Consider the following 8,521-nt stretch of genomic DNA (forward strand, 5'->3'; position numbering starts at 1 on the left):
AAGCAGAGGTTGCCATGTGCTTTCAGAGTTGGATGCACAAAATCTTAATGCGAAAGAACATCACTTTATATTGCCACTTGTGATATGGACCTTTATTATGCAGTCTGTCGCTTTTATTTCTTCCACATCACAAGATCTTATAAAGCTTATTTCCTCCACACCATTCAATCATACATATTTAGAGAGCAATTTCTATTGCTTGCACCGATGACAACTTACTTGAAGGATCTTACTCAATCCATAGGTAGGTATGCTGGACTCTTATGGCAAAACTGGGTTTAAGGGTATTTGGAAGCACAAGTAGTATCTCTACTTGGTGCAAAGAATTTGGCTAGCATGAGGGGGAAAGGCAAGCTCAACATGTTGGATGATCCATGACAATATACTTTATTTCAGATATTAGAAAACATAACCCATTACGTTGTCTTCCTTGTCCAACATCAACTCTTTAGCATGTCATATTTTAATGAGTGCTCACAATCATAAAAGATGTCCAAGATAGTATATTTATATGTGAAACCCCTCTTTCTTTATTACTTCCTATTAATTGCAACGATGACCAAAGCTATGTTTGTCAACTCTCGACAACTTTTAATCATCATACTCTTTCTATGTGAAGTCATTACTCTTCATAAGATCAATATGATCTCTTTTTATTTCTTTTTATTCTTTTCTCTTTTCTTTTATTCACTCAAGATCATAGCAAATTAATCAAGCCCTCAACTTAACACTAATCTTTATTATATAGCTCACGGACTCGATTACATAGAGGGATCATAAAGCAAAAATCAAAACTAGATCACACTAAAACTTTATTCTACTAGATCAAGATACTACTAAAAGGATTGAACTAAGAAAACGGTAAAGATAGAAGATGTGGCGGTGACCGGGGCACCTCCCCCAAGCTTGGCAGTTGCCAAGGGGAGTGCCCATACCCATATGATTATGTCTCCTTTGTTGGTGAGGAAGGTGGTGGAGTTGTTGATGATGGATAGTCGCACATTGAGCGTAAGAGGTCCTCCAACTTGCGGATAATGCCCTTGAGTGCGATGATATGGTCCTTCAACAAAATATTTTCACGTGTGAGATACTTGTTTTGTATGCGAGCTAACTCAATCATCTTGAAAGCTTCGATCTCAGTTGAGGTAAGAAGATTGTGATCAAGTTGAAGGATGTCATCTGTTGCCGGAACTTGGTCCTCCGTGGCCTTCTTGATCCCTTCATCCTTGTTGATCTCCATGGGTTCTTCCCTCTTCAGCTCTATCTTCATTAGACAAGCATCGTTGTCACCATTGTTGGAGGAGGGGGGCGACATAATGCCTGGCCTTGACAACCTTGACAGAAAACATCTCGAAACGAAAATAGAGGATATTTGCGTGATACAGGAGTCAAAACCTTCGGGAGATTATATAATGAATTTTTACCGACAAAAATACGTATCGTGCAAGAAAACAGAGTCCGGAGAGCGCACGGGTTGCCCATGAGGCAGCGTGGAGCCCTCGTGTCCTTCCCGGACTGCTTCTTATTTTTCTAAATATTCCAAAACTGAGAAAAATTGCCATTAGAACTGTTTTGGAGTCGGTTTACTTACCGTACCACATACCTATTCCTTTTCGGAGTCTAAAACGTTTCGGAAAGTGTCCCTTATGTATTCCTCCGGGGTTACGGTTTCAATAACATAGGTTTCAACATTTATAGGATTACCTGAGATATAATGTTTGATTCTTTGGCCGTTCACCACCTTCAGATTTGTGCCTTCGAAGTTGTTGATTTTTATGGCACCGGAACGATAAACCTCCTCGATAACGTAAGGGTCTTCCCATTTAGAGAGAAGTTTTCCTGAAAAAATCTTAAACGAGAGTTGTATAGCAGTACATAATCACCTAAATTAAACTCACACTTTTGTATTATTTTGTCATGCCATCTTTTAACTTTTTGTTTAAACAATTTGGCATTCTCGTAGGCTTGGGTTCTCCATTCATCAAGTGAGCTAATGTCAAATAACCTCTTCTCACCGGCAAGTTTGAAATCATAGTTGAGCTCTTTAATAGCCCAATACGCCTTATGTTCTAGTTCGAGAGGTAAGTGACATGCTTTTCCATAAAACATTTTATACGGAGACATACCCATAGGATTTTTATATGCAGTTCTATAGGCCCATAATGCATCATCAAGTTTCTTGGACCAATTCTTTCTAGATCTATTAACAGTCTTTTGCAAAATTAATTTGAGTTCTCTATTACTCAATTCTACTTGACCACTAGACTGTGGGTGATAAGGAGATGCAATTCTATGATTAACATCATACTTAGCAAGCATTTTACGGAAAGAACCATGAATAAAATGTGAACCACCATCAGTCATTAAATATCTAGGGACTCCAAACCTCGGAAAAATAACTTCTTTAAGCATTTTAATAGAAGTGTTATGATTAGCACTACTAGTTGGAATAGCTTCTACCCTCTAAGTAACATAATCAACAGCAACTAAAATATGTGTATATCCATTAGAGGCAAGAAACGGTCCCATATAATCAAAGCCCCAAACATCAAATGGTTCAATAACAAGTGAATAATTCATAGGCATTTCTTGACGTCTACTAATACTACCAATTCTTTGACATTCATCGCAAGATAAGACAAACTTACGGGCATCCTTGAAGAGAGTAGGCCAATAAAAACCGGATTGCAATACCTTATGTGCAGTTCTATCTCCAGCATGGTGTCCTCCATAAGACTCGGAGTGACACTTGCATAGGATCTGTTCCTGTTCATGCTCAGGTACACAACGTCTAATAACACCATCTACTCCTTCTTTATAAAGATGTGGGTCATCCCAAAAGTAATGTCTCAAATCATAGAAGAACTTTTTCTTTTGCTGGTATGTGAAACTAGGTGGTATATATTTGGCAACAATGTAATTAGCATAATCAGCATACCATGGAGCAGTACGAGAAGCATTTATGACATTTAGTTGTTCATCAGGAAAGCTATCATCAATAGGTAGTGGGTCATCAAGAACATTTTCCAACCTAGACAAGTTGTCTGCAAGGGGGTTCTCAGCTCCCTTTCTATCAATAATATGTAAATCAAATTCTTGTAGCAGGAGAACCCATCTAATAAGTCTAGGTTTAGCATCTTTCTTTTCCATAAGATATTTAATAGTAGCATGATCCGTGTGAATAGCTACTTTAGAATCAATAATATAAGGTCTAAACTTATCACAAGCAAATACAACTGCTAAGAATTCTTTTTCAGTAGTAGCATAATTTCTCTGGGCATTGTCTAGAGTTTTACTACCATATTGAATAACATTTAATTTCTTATCAACTCTTTGCCCTTGAACATCACCTACGTACAGCATAATCACTAGCATCACACATAATTTCAAAAGGTAAATTCCAATCAGGTGGCTGAACAATAGGTGCAGAGATCAATGCTTTCTTAATTATTTAAAATGCTTCTACACAATCATCATCAAAGACAAATGGTATATATTTTTGTAATAAATTAGTCAGAGGCCGAGAGATTTTTGAGAAGTCCTTAATGAACCTCCTATAAAAACTGGCATGACCAAGGAAACTTCTTATACCTTTGATGTCCTTGGGACATGGCATCTTTTCAATAGCATCAACTTTAGCTTTATCAACTTCAATGCCTCTTTCAGAAATTTTATGCCCCAAGACAATACCTTCATTAACCATAAAGTGGCACTTTTCCCAATTCAAGACAAGATTAGTTTCTTCACATCTCTGCAAAACTCGATCAAGGTTGCTCAAGCAATCATCAAAAGAGGATCCATAGACGGAGAAGTCGTCCATGAAAACCTCGCAAATCTTTTCACAAAAGTCAGAGAATATAGCCATCATGCATCTTTGAAAGGTAGCAGGTGCATTACATAAACCAAAACGCATACATCTATAAGTAAAAGTACTGAAAGGACAAGTAAAAGTGGTCTTAGCTTGATCATCAGCTGACACAGGTATTTGAGAGAAACCAGAATAACCATCTAGAAAGCAAAAAAGTGTATGTTTGGATAATCTTTCTAGCATTTGATCAATAAAAGGTAAGGGGTAATGATCTTTTTTAGTAGCTTTATTTAATTTGTGGAAATCAATTACCATCCTATAACTGGTAATACTTATTTGTGGAATCAATTCATCTTTATCATTAGGAACGACAGTAATACCTCCCTTCTTAGGGACACAATGGACAGGACTTACCCACTGACTATCAGCAACGGGATAAATAATACCTGCCTCAAGAAGCTTTAGTATTTCCTTTCTTACCACTTCTTTCATCTTAGGATTCAGCCGTCGTTGATGATCAATAACTGGTTTGGCATCTTTCTCCAAATTTATTTTGTGTTGACATAGAGTGGGACTAATGCCCTTAAGATCATCAAGAGTATATCCAATAGCAGCACGGTGCTTCTTCAGAGTTTTCAATAATTTTTCTTCTTCCTTCTCTGAATGGTTAGCACTAATAATAACAGGATATATCTTTTTTTCATCAAGATAAGCATATTTAAGAGTATCAGGTAATGGTTTAAGCTCAAACACGGGATCACCCTTGGGTGGAGGAGGATACCCTAGGATTTCAACAGGCAAGTTGTGTTTCAGAATAGGTCCCTGTTTAAAGAACACTTCATCTATTTCCCTTCTTTCATTCATAAACATATCATTTTCATGGTCTAGGAGGTACGGCAATAGAAGCAAGACCAATAATTTCATCTTTACTATGCAATTCCTCTAAACTGTGTTGTCTACGAAATTTAGAGAAATTAAACTCATGAGACATATCACCCAAACCAATAGTAACGACATCCTTTTTGCAATCTATCCTAGCATTAACAGTGTTCAAGAAGGGTCTACCAAATATAATGGGACAAAAGCTATCTTGTGGGGAACCGAGAACAAGAAAATCAGCAGGATACTTAGTTTTCCCACACAAGACTTCAACATCTCTAACAATTCCAATTGGTGATATAGTATCTCTATTAGCAAGTTTAATTGTGACATCAATATCTTCTAACTCAGCAGGTGCAATATCATGCATAATTTCTTTGTATAAGTCATGAGGTATTGCACTAGCACTAGCACCCATATCACATAAGCTGATAACAATGATCTCCTATTTTAACAGAAATAACAGGCATGCCTACCACAGATCTATGTTTATCTTTAGCACAAGGTTTAGCAATTCTAGCAGTCTCATTACAGAAATAGATAACATGCCCATCAATATTATCAGCCAAGAGATCTTTAACCATAGCAATATTAGGTTAAACTTTAACTTTCTCAGGAGGTGTATAAGTTCTAATATTGCTTTTACGAACCACAGTTGAAGCTTTAGCATGATCTTTTATCCTAACAGGGAAAGGTGGTTTTTCAACATAAGCAGTAGGAACAATAGGATCATTATAAATGATAGTCTTTTCTTCAACTTTAATAGGTGCAGCTACTTTTACTTCTATGGGAGGATGATATTCAAACCACTTATCCTTAGGGAGATCAACATGAGTAGCAAAAGATTCATAGAAAGAAGCTACTATCTCAAAGTCAAGTCCATATTTAGTGCTAAATTTACGGAAAACATCGGTATCCATAAAAGATTTAACACAATCAAACTTAGGTGTCATACCTGACTCCTTACCTTCGTCGAGATCCCAATCTTCAGAGTTGCGTTTAATTCTTTCCAATAAATCCCATTTGAATTCAATAGTCTTCATCATAAAAGAGCCAACACAAGAAGTATCGAGCATGGTGCGAGAGTTGTCAGAAAGCCGAGCATAAAAATTTTGAATAATCATTTCTCTTGAGAGCTCATGATTGGGGCATGAATATAACATTGATTTAAGCCTCCCCCAAGCTTGAGCGATGCTTTCTCCTTCGCGAGGCCAAAAATTATATATATAATTGCGATCACGATGAACAAGATGCATAGGATAAAACTTCTGATGAAATTCGAATTTCAATCGTTTGTAGTTCCATGATCCCATATCATCACATAGCCTATACCATGTCAATGCATCTCCCTTCGAAGATAAAGGGAAGACCTTCTTCTTAATAACATCATCAGGCATACCTGCAAGCTTAAATAATCCACAAACATCATCCACATATATTAGGTGCTCATCAGGATGTAATGTTCCATCTCCTGCAAAAGGATTAGCTAGCAGTTTTTCTAACATACCCGAAGGAATTTCAAAGTAGTCATTTTCATTTTCAGTAGGTTCAGTAGGTTCAGGAGCAACTCTTTGCTCTACTGGTCGGGATGAAGATATCCCGAACAAGCCCCTCAGAGGATTACTTTCCATAGTAAATTTCAGCACACTATATAAATTTTTCCATACCAAATTCCACCTACCAAAGGCGCTTCACTCCCAGGCAACGGCGCCAGAAAAGAGTCTTGATGACCCACAAGTATAGGGGATCTATCATAGTCCTTTCGACAAGTAAGAGTTTCGAACCCAACGAGGAGCAGAAGGAAATGAGAAGCGGTTTTCAGCAAGGTATTCTCTGCAAGCACTGAAATAATAGGTAAGAGATAGTTTTGTGATAAGATAATTTGTAACGAGCAACAAGTAACAAAAGTAAATAAAGTGCAGAAAGGTGGCCCAATCCTTTTTGTAGCAAAGGACAAGCCTGGACAAACTCTTATATAAAGAAAAGCGCTCCCGAGGACACATGGCGATTATCGTCAAGCTAGTTTTCATCACGTGCATATGATTCGCGTTCGGTACTTTGATAATTTGATATGTGGGTGTACCGGTGCTTGGGTGCTGTCCTTACTTGGACAAGCATCCCACTTATGATTAAATCCTATTGCAAGCATCCGCAACTACAAAATAAGTGTTAAGGTAAACCTAACCATAGAATGAAACATATGGATCCAAATCAGCCCCTTACGAAGCAACGCATAAACTAGGGTTTAAGCTTCTGTCACTCTAGCAACCCATCATCTAGTTATTACTTCCCAATGCCTTCCTCTAGGCCCAAATAATGGTGAAGTGTCATGTAGTCGGCCTTCACATAACACCACTAGAGGAGAGACAACATACATCTCATCAAAATATCGAACGAATACCAAATTCACATGACTACTAATAGCAAGGCTTCTCCCATGTCCTCAGGAACAAACATAACTACTCACAAAGCATATTCATGTTCATAATCAGAGGAGTATTAATATGCATATAGGATCTGAACATATGATATTCCACCAAATAAACCAAGTAGCATCAACTACAAGGAGTAATCAACACTACTAGCAACCTACAAGTACCAATCCTGGACTTAGAGACAAGAATTGGATACAAGAGATGAACTAGGGTTTGAGAGGAGATGGTGCTGGTGAAGATGTTGATGGAGATTGACCCCCTCCCGATTAGAGGATCATTGGTGATGACGATGGCGATGATTTCCCCCTCCCGGAGGGAAGTGTCCCCGGCAGAACAGCTCTGCCGGAGCCCTAGATTGGTTCCGCCAAGGTTCCGTCTCGTGGCGGCGGAGTCTCATCCCGAAAGCTTGCTTGTGATTTTTCTTCGGACGAAAGACTTCGTATAGCAGAAGATGGGCACCGGAGGGCCAACAGGGGGCCCACGAGGCAGGGGGCGCGCCCCCACCCTGGTGGCCAGGGTATGGGCCCCCTCTGGTATTTCTTCCGCTCAGTATTTTTTATTATTTCCAAAAATAACTTTCGTGGAGTTTCAGGAATTTTGGAGTTGTGCAGAATAGGTCTCTAATATTTGCTCCTTTTCCAGCCCCGAATTCCAGCTGCCGGCATTCTCCCACCTTATGTACACCTTGTAAAATAAGAGAGAATAGGTATATGTATTGTGACATAATGCGTAATAACAACCCATAATGCAATAAATATCGATATAAAAGCATGATGCAAAATGGACGTATCACATACGCACTCGAGGTGAGTCGTGAATAATATCGCAGGGCAACACAGCCTCCGCGCCATACACCATGAAGAAAGGTGTGTATCCGGTAGTACGGTTGCGCGTGGTCCGCAGCCCCCAGAGTACGGAGTCGAGCTCCTCAACCTAGTGCTTGTCTGATTCTTTCAAAGACCGCACTAGTCTGGGCTTGATGCCGCTCATAATAAGACCATTGGCTCGTTCAACTTGACCGTTTGTTTGCGGGTGGTAGACGCAGGTGTAATCGAGTTTAATACCAAGATTAGCACACAAGGTTTTCACCTCGTCGGATGTGAAATTAGAGCCGTTGTCGGTGATGATGCTGTGTGCGAGACCATAACGGTGCACAACACCGGATATGAACTCTATCACCGGCCCGGACCCAGCCGTTTTGACTGGTTTAGCCTCTATCCATTTAGTGAATTTGTCCACCATGACCAGCAGATATTTTTTCTTATGGCTTCCCCCTTTAAGGGGTCCAACCATATCCAGTCCCCAGACCACGAAAGGCCAAGTAATGGGGATAGTTTGTAAGGCAGTTGGGGGCATATGTCTTTGGTTGGCGAAGAGTTGGCATCCGACGCAGCGTTGG

Source organism: Aegilops tauschii, chromosome 2 (genome assembly GCF_002575655.3).
Source record: "Aegilops tauschii subsp. strangulata cultivar AL8/78 chromosome 2, Aet v6.0, whole genome shotgun sequence".
Lineage (NCBI taxonomy): Eukaryota > Viridiplantae > Streptophyta > Magnoliopsida > Poales > Poaceae > Aegilops > Aegilops tauschii.